General features: G+C 46.6%; 1 long non-coding RNA gene across 1 annotated transcript; it reads left to right on the top strand.

Moving 5' to 3' along the window:
* The first annotated feature begins 2,758 nt into the window (after window positions 1-2,758).
* LOC131831347 (uncharacterized) lies at window positions 2,759-14,705 on the top strand. The gene is made up of 3 exons (XR_009353607.1): window positions 2,759-4,039; window positions 4,960-5,006; window positions 14,645-14,705. It is a non-coding gene; the product is annotated as an uncharacterized LOC131831347 (long non-coding RNA).
* The last annotated feature ends 1,974 nt before the right edge of the window (window positions 14,706-16,679 follow it).

The following is a 16,679-nucleotide window of genomic DNA, read 5'->3' on the forward strand; positions in this document are numbered from 1 at the left end:
CATTGGTGGTCTCTAATTTTTTCAAAATAAATTCTCTTAAATCTGTGGTTGTGTGAAAACAACATCTGCCTTTGTTTATAAGAGATAATTTTTGAGTGTGTCCTTCTTGACTGTCTCGTGGCTTCTGATAGTTACAGTTGTCGTCTCAGCTCTAATTGTCCATCTTTTGTAGATGACCTCTGTTTTCTCTTCTGCTTTTATAATATCATGTCTTTGTTTTAGTGTTTCTCAGTTTATTGATAAATGTGCTTAGGTGTGGACTTAAACTTATTTATCCTATTTGGGATTTCATGGGGATCCTCAGTCTGAAGATGAATTTCTTTCACCAGTTTTGGAAAATAACCCACTCTTAACTCACTGAAAATTTCCTCTCCTCCACTCTTTCTCTTCTGTCCCTCCAGTGCTTTAAAAAGATGCATGTTAGTCCTTCTAAGCCTGTCATCCATTATTCTTGATGTCCCTTTCCTATTTTCCATCTCTGAGTTTCTCTGTGCTCAAGCCAGAGTAATTTCAGACCTATAATCAAATCTGTAAGTTCTCTTCAGATACACTTAACATTCTGGTTTCTCTTTTTAAAAGAGCATCAGGCTGTTATCTGGAGAATGGCTTAGAATGATTAAGAGGAGAAGTGAGATGATGGACCAGGCTGGTCCAAGGGGGCAATCATGGTAGCCTCGATCAGACCCTAGCAGTGGAGACCAAGAGCAGTGACTAGATTTGGGATATATTTTGGAAGCAGAAGAACCAGGATCCACTGAGTGATGAGACGCGGGGCTGTGGATGGTGCTGGGGCGGTGTTGGTGAAGTGAAACGCAGAAATCAAGGATAACTCCTTGGGTTGGTGCTTGAACAGTCAGTAAACGATGGTGTCTCCTTTTTGTTAAGATCGGAAGGCTGGGAGATACACAATGTGGGTGGGCAGTGCGTCAGTCCAGAGGTCCATCCTGGGTGTGCTGAATTGAAGATCTGTGTGAGGCCTCTAGGTAGAGATATACAGTTGGCTGGAGGGACATATTTTCTGTGTCTCCCGTTAAAGGGTTAGCATTCTTTCTAACACCTAAATGATAATCACCTAAGACTTGATTTGCTTTACCACACACTTTATATCTCCTTCCTGGAATTTCTGGGACTCCTTAAAGAAGATCCCCCAATGCCATGGATCCATCCTGGTTTCTGCATTTCATTTCCACCAGACATTCTGTTCCTATCTCTGCTCTACCTAGTGATACCACATGACTTCTCCACTCCAGACTGGTCATGTTTAAGGGACGACACATATTGTTGGATAGTTCTTCCCAGAGTTTGAGCCACTTATATTCCCATCAGCAGAGAAGGCTTGTGCATTCCCCCACATTCTCACCAACACTGTATTTGCTAATTTAATAGACAGTAGAGGTCCACATATTTCAACTAGTGTTGCAAAGATATGCTTTTAAATAGTATTATACTATTTAATACTATAAATTGCAATGTCCCAAATATTTCAAGCTCTCATAATCACACAAAATTATGCAGGAATTTTAGGGTTCATGGATAGCTAAGAAGTCCCACTCCATGCCAGGCTCTGCAGTCATGGTGTCTCTCTTAACTCCCATAGCATCCCGATGCAATGTGTGTTAGCATCCTTCATTTTCTTTTTTCTTGTCTTTTCTTTTCTCTTCTTTTCTTTCTTCTCTTCTCTTCCTTTCTCTTTTTCTTCCCTTTTCCTTTTTTAAAAGTTTTTAGTCATTTATTTGAAAGAGAGAGAGAGCAAGCGAGAGAGACAGAGAGAACATGAGCAGAGGGTGTAGCAGGCAGGGGGAGAGGGAGAAGTAGACTCCCTGCTGAGCAGGGAGGTGTATGCCCAGTTCGATCCCAGGACCCCAGGATCATGACCTGAGCCAAAGGCAGATGCTTCACTGACTGAGCCACCTAGGGGTTCCATATTTTTCAATATATTTTAATGGGAATCTTGTAGTAGGTGCAGTGAAGTTATCCATGTTCAACTATACAATTTTGAGAGAGAAGAAAGGAGGAAATGAAAAAATTTTAGGGGGTGCCCTGAAGTGAGCATCAGATGGGAATGAAGTAGGGGGGGTTCCGCTCTTCCCATGGGGTCTCTCGTTGTGTGAGCGTCTCACCACACAGGCTGTGGGTCTAGATTTAAAGAGTTGTGTTTGGGGTTCAACTGCTTCAGCTGATGGTCCCACAAGGAGTCAGGGATCCATCGAACATTTAGGGAAACACTGACTGATCCAACTGAGAACAATGCGTCTCCAGTATGGAATCATGCATGCTAAGGGCCTTCCAGGACATTTCAACTTTTGACATTTCTACCCAGAGCGCTAATCTGACAAGCTAACCCCTGGGTGAGATGCCACGCCATTATTTATCGCTGAGTCACCCGCACTTTGCACTTCAAATCCAAGTGACTTAAACTCCTTATCCTATTTTCTTTATCCTGTATCCTCTTTGCTGGGAAGTCTGGCATCCTCCTCCAGTCTCCTGCCCTCTCAGAAGCTGACATTCTTGTGGTTGGTCCTGGCTCTGGGTTCCTGCCTTGGAGGAGCTGTGGGCTCACTTCTCCCATGAAGGGGGCACGTGCTACCCTGTGCTCTGCACAGAGCGTGGCATGGGACTTGACCTCTGCTTTGGGGTTTTTACCAGGCCTTTCTCCCGAGGAGTGTGTGCTTGACAGACTTAAATCAAGGTGTGAAGATTCGGGAGGGGTTTTAAAAAAATATCAACAGATTAACATTATTTTTCCTTTTGCAGTTTCCTGAGCCATGGACAGGCAGAGTACCTGAAGCCAATGGGACCTGGAGAAGGAGGCAGGAGATCAGGACCTGCAGCCTCTCAGGGGTGAGAGGATGTGTATGTTCTCCCTGGGTCAAAGAAACACTCTGGGAAGCGGGACTTGAGGTGCTCTGCCATGATCCCCAAGTGGGTTCTGAGTGGATGAGAGGATTCTAGTAGAAGCAGAGCACAGGGTGGACTGCTTCTGGTTGGGGAGAGAAGAAAGGGAGGCAGCTGGAGCTCAAGCTGGTGTTACATAGGTGCTTATGCAGGAGATGGCCCCACAACACTTCACAAGGAAGCCAGCACATGTGCCCACGAGAGACAGCTGCTCAGAGAGTGCCACGGACCAGTCCATGTCATCCAGGGAAACAGTGACCAATGTAATTAAGAGGATCAGTCCCTTCCCTTGGGCAGCTAAGTAAGGAGGCAGCTCTGCCCTTCCATCCTTCTGTCCTGCTCCAACACCAGAGGACCTGGGTGGAGGAGACGGGGTGGTGAGAACAGACCCTGCTCCTGTCCCGCCAAGCTCTATAGAGGTGCAGGTCCAATGTTTGCGTATGGGTCCGGGGTTGGCCATGGGGGGTGGTGGGAAGAAAAAAGCCATTGCTTAAAAATAAGTTTAAAGTTTTCAAATCCATGGGATTGAGTCCTACTGGCACCAAACTGTGACTGAATAACCCTTAATAGCTGGGCGTACATGGTGTTGGACTAAGAGTATGTTAAGCACTGCAAAGGGGAGTTTGAGGGTGCACAGAGACACTTTCGGGTTTGAAACCCTGTTCCTTAATAAACGGGATTCCATTTTAGTTAGTGAGTGTCAGTCTTTTAGAGACTCGATTTTCCCAGCCGGTATGCCTTTCCCCAGCAGCTTACATCTTCTCATGTCACTAGATGACCTTTTCCAGACCTGATGGGTACCACCTCAGTACACTGGCCATCAAAAGTGACCACCACGGGAGAGAGGGGGATGTCCCCAGAAAACCTTGCAGCCTCAATAATTTGTGTGGGAGTGAGCAAGAGGGTGTGGATGACTCTACTTACCTCTGGGGATGGGAAAGAGTTATTATGTTCAGAGCGGGTGTGTCTGACTATATGGCCTTTTAAACCCACATTTACTGCCAAATCCTTCCCTTCTGAGTCTGAGTCACGGTTCCAGCCACCTGCTCCTTGCGGCCACCTGGGAGTCCTAAAATCATGGAGTCTAGGATGTCACCCTCACTCCCCTCACTTAAGGCATAGCTATGTCTTAAGGCAGAATGAGGTAGGAAAAAAAAAGTAATACTGAGGGTTCGAGGGCATTAGAAAGATGGGCCACTTGAAAATGAAAACTGCCTTCTCCCAGGCTCTGTCCTGGGGAGAAGAGGAAGGGAGGCCGATGGAGGAGATTAATTTTCAGCAACTGTTTTAAAATTGAGAACAGAGGAACCACAGACAATGTTAACATTTTGAACTTAAGCATTGTTTGGTCTTTTGAAAAGTCCCTAATCTTCAGTGGGGTTATCCCTGGATAAGAGGTTCTTTCTGAACTGGAGGAAGAACCAGGTGAAAGCATGGATGGGACTTATGGTCCCTTCCTCAAATCACTCCCTGTCAGTATCTCATGCTACTGGAACTCCCCAGGGGATAACTTTGCTTTCTTTTTGGCTACAGTTATGAAGCTCATTGAATACATTCCACAATAGTGTCTCAATTTATAGATGAACTGATTGAGGGTTGGAGAAATTAAACAGGCCTGGGTGCCAATCTTAACCTATGTGGTTTACCAGCTGTATGAACTTCCACAGTTTAATTAGAGTCTATCACTCCAGTGGCCTTGGTATACCTTCAGTCTTTTAGAATCAGTTATTTGCTCTATCAACACTGTTACATGGTTTATTAAGCAAGGTAGCCAAGAGCTCAGCCTATGGACTTTGGGGTCAGAAGGGCTCCTGTCTGAATCTTGACTCCATCATTAATTAGTTGTGGGACTTTGGAAACTAAGCTTCTTTCAGTCCACTCAGGAGGAGAGTGGGCTGGGATGCCTGGGTGGCTCAGTCAGTTAAGTACTGGACTCTTGATTTTGGCTCAGGTCGTGACCTTGGGGTCATGGGATTGAGCCCTGTGCTGGGCTTTGTGCTGGGCATGGAGCCTGTTCAAGATTCTTTCTCTCTCTCTTTCTCTGACCCTCCCCACCTCTAAAAGAAAAAAAGCCAGGAGGGTACGCTGTGAGAAGTCCAATGAAGCATGTGGTAAGTGTTTTACTAGATTACTGTTATTTTTTTTAAGTATAATTATTTAGCCATAAGAAAACAATGAAGGAGAGTAGACAGTGACGATCAGAACAATAGCTAACATTTACTGAGTTCCTAGGATGTAGTAACACTGTGTTCTCCATGTACTAAATTAATTTTCCTAACAATCAATGGAGTCTGTACAATTAACCTCACTGTACAAAGAAGAAATACATCCAGCCACAAGTGAGGAGTCACGATTTGAACCTAGGTGACTGACCTTAGGAGCTTGTGCTCACCACTAGGAGGTAAGCTTGTCTGGGCTTTTTTGGGTTGCTTAGGGAGGGTGAGTAGGAGGCTTTGGTCCTGGGGGCAGCATGTGGGCTTTGGGAAGAGGGCAAGACAAAAATGATCATGGAAGGAGAAGTTGGGTGTTTGAAACAGCTGTCACCTGTGGGATGATGTCTGAGACTGAATCCTAAAGGTGAGTCATGCTGTCAGAGCTTCTGTGTCCTTGGAAATGGTTTAGTCTCATGATCTTTTAAATTGTGTCCCATGGACCCTTAAGATTCTCCAAGGGATGGGTGGATGTAGCAGGTAGTGGGTAGAGGCTCAGCAGATGGGTCTTTAAGACCCTCTTGTTTGTTTCAGCCAGGGAAATTCCACTTTGCTTTTCCTCTTTTTTTTTTTTTTTTAAGCTCAACTTATACACTGTAGAGCACATGAATCTCAATGAGAAACTCTGACAAGTATTTATAGATGTATACATCCAAGTAACCACTACCCAGATCAACATCAAGTGCATGCCCTGCACCTGGGGCCAAGTTCTCTGCTGTTTCCTCACCAAAGACAACACCTTCCGATCTGACCTGTTTTTGAACTTCATATAGGTAGAATTATAAAGTATATCCTCTTTTGTGGTATATCTTCTTTCACTCAAAGTATATCTTCTTTCACTCAAAATCATATCTGAGACATTCATCGATGTTGTGGGATGTAACAATGGTCTTCTTCTCTTTGATGCTGTTGCCTGACAATATCACAACTTACTGATTTTTTGGGTACTGTTGATGGACATTTTGGTTGTTTCAGGGTTTTGGTGGTAGGAACATAGCTGTTATGAACATTTTTGTAAAAGCCTCATGATGGACAAATGAACGCATTTCTGTTAAGTGTATCCCCAGGCGTGCACCATCCTCTCCCAGGATGGCTGCTGTTTAGCTCCGGTGGGTAGAACAGCTGTGTTTTGAATAGATGTTTCATAGAGCAGAAACCCTCAGAAGATTCACTTGGGGTGTAGTTGCTTAAAACATTTTTTTTTAAAGGATAAAGTTTAACCCCCACTAGTGTAATCCTCTGCATTTGCAGGTGGTCAGACAGAGACTCAGACAGTGATTTACTCACACTCAAACCGCAGCAAAGCCATGTTTGGAACTCAAAGATTACTGGACTAGAAGTTTCTTATAAACTACTGAGCTCTCTGAAATGTGTGCTCTCTATCACTCAACCTGGCTGCTGGTTGGATGTGGAAAGGATACCGTAATCTGAGTCAGAAGGCGTGGGTTCGAGCTCCACGACTGTCAGGAATCATGAATCAGGGTGTGATGAGGAGCAAGGTACCTGCTGCTGAAAGCCTCAGTCTCCTTAACTGGCAAGTGGAGGCTCCTGCTTCCCACCCTTGCTGGATTCAAGGAGATCATGATGCAGAGACATTCTGTAGGTTGAGAAGCACTTAACATCATCATTATTATTACCATCAAAATATATTCTGAGGGGATGCTTTGGTAAGCATGCTGTTTTCTTATAATATTCATGCTTATAATCATTCACTTCTTCACATGTAATTTTTTTTTTCAGCCTGGCTTAATAGTTTTTAATGAGAACTTTTTCCCCTTCATTAAAAAGCTAGTGTGGCAGATAGTATTTTCCAAAGATGGCCACACCAACATATATTTCATCCTACATGCTCCTGTCTAATGGAACATTTTTTTTTTTTTTTTTTTTTACAAGTGGAGGGGAGGGAGAGAGGGAAAGGGAGAGAGAGAATCTTAAGCAGGCCCCACACTCAGCATGGAGCCTGTTGTGGGACTTGATCTCATGACCCTGAGATCATCACTTGAGCTGAAGTCCAGTCAGAGGCTTAACCAAGTGAGCCACCCAGGTGCCCCTGATGGCACATTTTTGTGACGTGACACATCTCTGTTGAAGGAGATGGTTCAGCGTTCTCTCCCCTCAAACCTGGATGGACCTTTGTAACTACTTCAATTAATGAACTTTGCAGAAATGAGACTATGTGAGGACAAATCCAGAGTTAGAAAGTAAAAGTTTAAATGTTGGGGTGTTTCCTAGGGAAACAACAGGAACAGAAACAGAAATAGAAACAGCTCCAGGGGGAGACACTGCATTGGCTTTTACTTTTCTGATTTCACACTGTGGTCCTTTTCATTCCTCATTTCTTTATTTAAACTTTCCGCCAGAAGAAAAAAATAGATAACTAGCAAACATCCCCTTGAGTTAAACCTGAGCCAAGAGTCAAGTTCTGTGTAGCTTCTAACTCAGACAGAACTGTAGACATTTATGAGGAACCCAGTGAATCCAGGAGAAAGGCCTGAAGGCCACATCCTATTCTTTTTGGCTCAGAGGGCAGGAAAAGAGTGTGGGTGAGGGCATGTCTGGGATGATGATAGCTCCCCTGAGAGGCAGAAAGGCTGAGAAGCAGGACTCCTGGCACCCTAGGCCCTGAAGGCAGAATGACACCCACAAGTGTGGGTAGCTGAGAGTCACACAGAGAGGGCTTGCCTGTTGACTCTTTCCTAAAACTGTAGGTTTCTGTGAAGGGTGGTCCTTCTGTCAAGATCTTTATTGCAAGTTTAAAAATAGTAAATTATTCACACTTGTTAATTCCTTCACATATTGGAAAGCAGGTTCATGTGTGTTGATTTTTCCAATCACCCTATGAAGAAGCCAGAGACTGTACCATCACCACCACCATCACCACTGTCACCACCATCATTTTAATTTTAAATTTAAGGAAACTGAAGGGGAAAGGTCTTTGCCCAAGATCACACAGCCAGCAAGCAGAAATGCCAGTGAAAGGACCAGACCTTCTGACTTCTGGGAAATTTTCCTTACTGAATCATAGACTTGATCTATGATTTCCTTTATTGATCATAGACTTGATCCATGGGGGAGTAGGAGTTTTGGACCCCATAACAGATCAATGGCAGAGCTCACTTGAGGGAAGGGTATACCCTTCACCCTTTTAGATTGCCAGAGCTCTTTTCTCTATGTATGATATCCACTTGGTATGGAATAAAATGCTCCTTTGTCCCCCCATGACTTCCCACCTCTATCAGAAAAGAACCACCCCATCAATCATTTACATTTTAGTGATAATTTAAGGACTTAGCATTTTGTCTAAGAGAGATATTTACATCTTACATATTATCCCATTGTAACACTTGACTCTTGGAAAGGCATTTCCAGCATCAATGAGCAGATAGAAGAGGCATTTTCTCGGGGGTAAGGTGGATGCGAGTGGGAGAGATTTTATAGACTCCTCCCATCCCATGGTATCAGCAGATGCTAACGACTCGAATCACAAAACTCCAGTTTTCAAATAATTGAGTGCTCGGTGCTGAGGATACAATGACAGAGAGTGGTCCGTGGAAAGTGTCACAGTCTGGTGGGGGAGATAGGCAAGGATGCAAGTAGCCGTAATACTTATTATAGACCTAAGTATAGATGGTGCTATCAGAGCATGAAGAATACTGGCTAAGAATGGGAGTATATCAGAGGTTTCTAGAGATTACATCAGTTGGGTTGAGTCCAGAAAGACAATGGAACTGCCATTTATTGAATATTTTAGTCCAGGTTCTGTAGAAAAGCAAACCTGATCATAAGGAGGAGTGCAATCCCAGGGAAGCAGGCATGAAGGGAAGGGTAGTGAGCAGGGCCAGGTGGAGAGGAATATGACGGAGGGTGTTATTGCCCTGGCTACAGCTCTGTAGCAGCAAGCCTGGCTGATGGCTGCATCTCCCCAGATAGCCTTGGTGAGGCTTACGGAACTTAGTCCCCGCAGTGTCCTGTGGGGTGTCAAGGGATGGAGAGGAAATGAACTTTCTGCTTCTCTTCTATTTTGGATTCCCAGCGGCCCACCCTCACCGCAAGCAGAGTTAACGCCCATGCATTTCTAGTTCAAGTCATGTGCCCTGTGGCTGGCAATTTATCCGAGTCAGAGCTGGGAGTGCTGAGGGGCAAGAACTCACGGGTATCAGTCCAAGGGGCAAGCATTGTGTCCCTGGTGCTGGCAGAAGAGATCTGAGGTGGCCTCAAGGGGGGAGCATCTGGGAGCTAGCAGGGCATTTAGACACACTGGATGGTCTAATCCTCTCAATAACCCCGTGTGGGGTTGCCTGCTTTCCCCCATAATTTGTGCTGAAGTCCCAGCACACTGTTATCTGTGAATGGGACCCTGTTTGGAAATAAGGTCTTTGCAGATGTCATCAAGATGTAGATGAAAATCAGGTCATGCTGGAGTAAGGTGGCCCTTCATCCGATGTGACCCTTGTCCTTAGAGGAAGAGCAGAGGCACAGAGACAGGTGCATGCTGAGAGAAGAATGCCCTGTGCAGCCCAGACATGAAAGGAGAGGCCTTGTGCCAAGACAGGTTAGGATGCATCCAGGAGCCAAGGAGCTCCAGCACCTCGGACAGCACCAGGAGCCCAGGAAAAGGCGCAGGACGCATTCTCCCCTCCAGCCTCCAGAGAGAGCACGGTCCGGAAGACTTCTTGGACTTAAGGCCTCAAGAAGAATAATGTGAGAGAACAAATTTCTGTTGCTCGAAGCCTCCTGGTCTGTGGTGCTTTGCTGTAGCAGCCCTAGGTGGAGGGGTGAGCGGAACAGAGACATGCAGATACCATGAGCAAGACCTCTCGCGTTCTGAGTGCTCTTCCTCTACTCACTCACTTAATCCTCACAAAACTCACTAAGAAGCAAATCTTAGGTTTCCATTTTCCAAATAAGGACATGAGGCGCAGAGAACTTCAGCAACTCACTGAATGTCGCAGTCAGTGGATAGAAACCCCAGACCCTGCCGCCACCCCCCCAAAACCGTGGTCTTTGCAGTCACCCTGCATGCATTCAGCCAAGGCTGACACAGTGTCTCCTCTGTGCTAAAATACAGGGTGCAGAAATGAACTTGCTTTGGTTCCCCCAACCCCACAGCCCTCACTGTCTTTCTGATCCAATCTAGCTGGCATTCCTTCCCCCACCATGACACACACTGGAGACCTGCTCTGAAATATGGTTAGTCTGAGCTCATGTGTGCTGTGTGTGTCAAATACACACTGGGTTTTCAAGACCAAATACAAAAGGAATACAAAATATATCATAGATAATTTTTAATATTGGCTGCATGTTGAAGGGACTATGTTTTGTATATATGGGATTAGGCTAAATAAAATATATCACGAAAGTTTATTGCACCTCTAAAAGAAGTGGCTACTAGAAAACTAAGGTTGTGTAGGCATGCACGTGATATTTCTGTTGGGGGATGCTGCTCTAGAACGTGAAGTCCTTGAAGGCAGTAGTCTCTATCTTGTCCACGGTGGGTCCCAGGAGACAGAGCAGGGTCTGCATACAATGGTCCCTCAATACAGAGTCATTGGATAGTTGCATGAATGACCAAATCCAAACCACTCTGGCAACGGCTCATCTGTTCCCTATAAACACAAGGTCCAGACCTCTCTTTCACCTGCTTTGTCGGTCTGAGAAGTCCCTCAGTTATTCTGAGGCATGAAGAGAAAATGGTTGCAGCTTTGTGCCAGGAAATTAAGAGGCTGAATGTGTGGTGGAATTTGGAGAATAAAAATGGTCAGAGTATTTCCACCCATAATGGTGGAAATGGCAGTTATCACTGATTGGGATGCAAAGTCCATGCCTGGCGTCATTCTCCACACTTTGTATGGAGTGAGGCATTGAATTCTATGATACTATGGCATGAAGAGAAAATGGTTGCAGCTTTGTGCCAGGAAATTAAGAGGCTGAATGTGTGGTGGAATTTGGAGAATAAAAATGGTCAGAGTATTTCCACCCATAATGGTGGAAATGGCAGTTATCACTGATTGGGATGCAAAGTCCATGCCTGGCGTCATTCTCCACACTTTGTATGGAGTGAGGCATTGAATTCTATGATACTATGGCATGAAGAGAAAATGGTTGCAGCTTTGTGCCAGGAAATTAAGAGGCTGAATGTGTGGTGGAATTTGGAGAATAAAAATGGTCAGAGTATTTCCACCCATAATGGTGGAAATGGCAGTTATCACTGATTGGGATGCAAAGTCCATGCCTGGCGTCATTCTCCACACTTTGTATGGAGTGAGGCATTGAATTCTATGATACTATGGCATGAAGAGAAAATGGTTGCAGCTTTGTGCCAGGAAATTAAGAGGCTGAATGTGTGGTGGAATTTGGAGAATAAAAATGGTCAGAGTATTTCCACCCATAATGGTGGAAATGGCAGTTATCACTGATTGGGATGCAAAGTCCATGCCTGGCGTCATTCTCCACACTTAGTATGGAGTGAGGCATTGAATTCTATGATGCTATGACATGAATCCCACCATCAATTCCATTTGACAGATGGGAGAAATTAAGGCTCCAAGAGTTTAAGTCCCACCCCCTGGGATTACAGGGCTGGACTTGTAACCTGGTCTGTCGACTATGATCCTTGGGCTCTTAACCACTCCCACAGAGCATAGGACTTAAAGAGGGGACTGGGGTCCTACAGACTGACACTTCAGCTGGGTTCCCTTGGTCCTGAGACCAAAGAGCTGCCCCAGACTGCAGACACCCCTGCTATCCTGGGTTCTGGGATCCTCTGTGTGTATGACCACAAAGCATCTGGCCACACATTTTCCATGTGTCGAGGTCCATCTTGCCAGTGCCTTCAGCCGTCTTGTCTTGTGTCATCTTCACCAGATGGCTGGGCTACTCATGGTCTCACTCACTTTCTGTACCCGTGATGTGGCCATGAGCCAGCAGGTGAGTGGGCATGCTGGGGCAGGGAACAACCCTCACCCATGCCCTCTGATGAGCTAACCCTTCCTGTCCTTCTAGGCCCCAGCTTCTACAGATTCTTGGAGAGCAGAAACTTAAGGAGAGGCCCAAACCACTGATTCCAGCATCGCTGAGGGAGATGTGCCAATCCTCCATGTGCTTGTATTAGTCCATTGACCCTTCAGGTCAGGGGGTGGGTCTGGAGGTCATGAATGCAGGTGCTCGGTCAGGCAGAGTGCCGTTCAGTTCAGACCACCACATCCCCGGAGCTGTGTTGGTGGGGGAGCTCATTCTGTCTCTGCACGTCTCAGCCTCCTCGTCAGTGAAATGAGGACAGCAAGCAGCCATTCATGTTGCTACTGTTTCTCGTTAAAGCATGACTCAAAGGCGTGCCTTGGCCTTTACTGACCTCTCTCCTCTCAAGTCAGACCACATTCCTGAGTCCCGCATGGATTAACACCCGTTTGTTTGTAATGTCACGTGGCCACGTCCTTGAATCTGGCAGGTGTGGTTCCCACAGGCTTTAAAGAGAAATTGCTTACCACGTGGGCTTTGCAGCCACTGCCAGCCTCAGGTCCTAAGCCTTCTCCTTCTTACTCCCTGTGTGGCCTTGGTGAGATTACTTTCCCTCTCTGAGCCTCAGTTTTCTTATCTCTATGTGGTAATCGTTAATACCTCTCGGAAAGGTTGTGGTGGGTCATGCTGAAGTGTCATGGAAAACACGGTCATGACAAGACCACCTGTTCATGCCCCCAGCCCATCTACTCTCTACCCAATGCCTACTCTTCCCATGATAATCCCCCCATCTCCATGAACAATTCAGCTTTCCTTTTGCTAAAGCCAAGAAACTGGGCATCATCTTGGATTCCCTTCTTATATAGCCAGAAAATGCTGCTGGCGGGTTGCCCTGACCTTCAACCAGCACCACCCCTCCACTGCCCCTGGTCCAAGCCTCCAGCGTCGCCTGCCTGCATCTTAACCTCCTACCTAGTCTCTCTGTTTCCATCCTTGACTCCAGTCCTTGTGTTCTCCACAGGTAGAATTTGGCGGAATTACCTTGTTTGCAGATTGTCTTATTTGACATTTTTTAAACAAATACTTAAATAGTACCCATTACGTGTCAGGCACAAATCTGAATACTTTACAGATTTCAGCTCCCCTGGATTCTAAAAACCGCCCCAGGAGAAGAGTACCTGCCCGAGGTCGGAGGTCACCCCTCTAGTCAGCTTTGGGACTGGGATAGCAATCTGGCTCCTGATTGGTGTTGGCAACAGTGATCCTTTGAAAACACATCAGATTGTGTTCCTGCTCTGCTCAGACCCTCCAGTAGCTTCCTGTGTGCTCAGAATGTCCAAGTCCTCACAGTTCTGCTCTAGCTGCACAGACCTTAGACACTGCAAGCCCACTCTTGCCTTGGGGTCTCTGTACTTGCCGGTTTGCATGCCTGTTATCTCTGCTGAGGGGTCAGGATTTGATCTGAAGGGAATGAGGAATCCACTAAGGAGCACGGAAAAAAGTGTCTCATGTTGTTGTGCCGGAGCCGCCTTGTACTTATTCGCGAGGACCAATTGTTAAATATGTAGGAAATTCACGGGCTGAATATTAAATCACTGTAGCTTGAAATTCAGTTTAGGTGAGAGTGTTTACACCATGGAGATTGGTAAGCACCCCAAATCATGACTCTCTTCCTACCTGCCTCCCCAGAGAGATGTTGTTAAGCATTTATCACTGCACCACTGGCTTTGCAAAGACTTGTATGAAGTGCAAGTAAGGTGTTAACTTACCAAGTCAGGGGGTGGGCTTCCCAGAAGAGGTGGCATTTAAACTGGGTCCTGAGAAATCAGGAGGCATTTGCCAGAGGTGAGAGGGCAACCCGGACTGAGCAAACCAACTGAGAAAAACCACAAAGGTATGGACATTCCCTTTGGGGCAGTAAGAATTGCAGAGTGGCCATAGTGTGTGGCAGGGAGGACGGTTGGGAAGGCAGGTTGTATGGAAAGAGAGCAGCAGAGAATGAGACTGGCAGTAAATTGGTTGAAAATCTCAAGACCCCATAAGGGGCTTGGACTCTCTCCTGCAGTCCTGGGGAGCCATGGCAGGTTGTGGAGCAGCAGTAGGACAGGCACTGCTGAATGCTGTATGTTAGCCAGCATATTCTGGCAGTCGTATGGAGAATGGATTAGAGGCAGGAGGCCAGATGCTATGAAACCAGTTCGCTCTGCATGTTTATGGGGCGTGAGAGTTAGGAGTAGATGATACAGAGTGTGCCTGCCTGAGGGTCTTCCCTTGCAGCTCTGGGAAGACTTGCCCCATGCAGGTCCCAGCAGCCTCTTTTTTGGGAGTTGGTTCACTAGTTGTTGCAAAGCCTCCTGGGAAATGAGAAAATTACAATGTACTCTCCTTGCAAGGGAGTGTGTAATGGGTTTGTCTTCCATCTCACCTTGGGACCTCCCTCCCTGGGGACCCAGGCTCCTTGCACAATCAGTTTCCTGAAGGGCATAGGAAGTGGGTGGAAATGACAGCCAGTGTGGGCACTTCCTAGTTTGCAGCCTCTGTTCAAGGCTCCTGACATGTGTCATCACCTTTGGTTCCCACAGCATGTCATCGAGGGAGCAACAGTTGTGATCCCCATGTTCCAAGTGAAACGGAGAGATCAGGTAACTTGTTCGTGGGTCAGCCAGTGCATAGAAGAACGGGACCCAAACCCCGGGGTCCGTCGTCTTTGCAGCTGTCCTATGCTGCCTCTCCATTCTCAGATATGATGCTGATTATTTTTGTGATGGTCACAGCTTCTGGGATTATTTCCCATTTTGTAGATGGAGAAACTGAGGTCCGAGGAGGGTTCATAGTTACCCCAGGCCACAAGGCCAGCGAGGAGCAGAGTCAGCACTCAGACCACCCAGTCTGAGCCCAGCCTTCCAGGAAGGAGGGAGAAAAGATGAGAGAAGGGGAGGATGGGCGCCAGAGGGCAAGGGCGCCTCAGCCTGGGGTATTTGGGTCTGGTGTCTTCCAAAGGATGAGAATTCTTGCTTTCATAGTTTGGGAATCCCCCAGGAGGATGTAGACCTCAGGAACAATGGCTCTGCCCTGACCACACCCCCCTCCTCTCTTAACCAAGAATTCGGTTCTTCCAGGATGTGACAGCAAAATCTTGCCTCACAGTTGTAAGCCGCACATGTCAGGGCTCCCCTCTGGGTCTGGAGGATAGGCGCTTCGGGGAGTGGTTTTATCGGGAGTGAGGGACACGGCCGGCCAAACCCTATGTCACTTCACGTTTCGAAACTCTGCCCCAGGCCTGGGTGCCCGACCCTGATGGTTAACCAACAGCACACGATGGAGCCCGGAGAAGTGCCCAGTGGCCACCACAGGCTGGCCAAGACTCAAGAAGCTGGAGCGTGATGAATTAGGCACTGTGTGGTTTACTAGCCAGCATCAGCATCAACTGATGCTCATGGTAGGGGGAAGCAGCCTCCAGGAAAGCCAAGGAGCCTCAAAAGGACAGGAATCAGGCTGAACGTCTCACTGAATACTCAGACAATGTGCTGACATGGGTTTTATTACCCCTGGTTGAGAGATGGGGAAACAGTTTAAGTGGATTGCCCCGCGGCTGAGCCAACATTTGAACCCAGATCAGGCTCTCTGTGTACAAACTAAGCCCCCCTCACCCTGACTGCTGTTAGGGAGTGTGGGGAGAAGCAAAAGGACCAGCAAGGAGGTGACTACAATTCAGGGAAGAAAAAAATGACTGGGGCGCCTGGATGGCTCAATTGGTTGAGCATCTGACTCTTGGTTTTGGTTCAGGCCATGACCTCAGGGTTGTGGGACTGAGTCCTATATCAGGCTCCAAGCTCAGTGGGGCATCTCCTGAAGATCCTCTCTCTTTTTCCCTCTCCCTCTGCCCCTCCTCCTGCTCATGTACAAGTGCTCTCTCTCTCTAAAAAAAATAAATAACATCTAAAGAAAATTAAAAAAAAAAAAGAGGATTTCTCAGGCTAATGTGGTATTGGAGAAGTGGTAAGCAGGGGTTGGATTTGGGGCATATTTGAAGGCAAAGCAACAGGACTCGTTGAGGGTTTGGATCTGAAACATGAGAAAGATATTGATCAAAGACAAGGCCTAGATTTTTTGCCTGAGCCACAAAGTGCAAGGAAGTGTCCTTTGTTAAGATGGGGACATCAAGGGCAGGACAGGGTTTGGGGCGGAAATCCAGAACTAACGGACAAGGTCAATTCAACCACCACAGGGAAACACGATCAGGGGAGAGGTAGGGAGAGAAGGAATGTATCTGGTTATCATCAGTATACAGGTACAGTTTAAAGCTCTGGGCCTGATATGATCATCAAATGAAGAAAAATGGCCAAGGGCAGAGATCTGGAGTTTAGCGATTAAAGGGTGAGCTGTGGAGGAGCCGCTAGCAGAGGAAACTGAGCAGAAACAAGCAGGGGGTAGGACGACAACCAGGTGATGGTTGAACATGAACATGAACATGAAGAACATGTTTCAGGAAGGAGAGGTGATCACCAGGTCATTGCTGCTGAAGGTCGAGTAAGACAAGGAGAGGTTTGGTCGTTGGCTTTGGCAAAGTGTAGCCCATTGTTGACCCTGATATCCCAAGGATGACAAACTTTCTAG

Source organism: Mustela lutreola, chromosome 5 (assembly GCF_030435805.1).
Source record: "Mustela lutreola isolate mMusLut2 chromosome 5, mMusLut2.pri, whole genome shotgun sequence".
NCBI lineage: Eukaryota > Metazoa > Chordata > Mammalia > Carnivora > Mustelidae > Mustela > Mustela lutreola.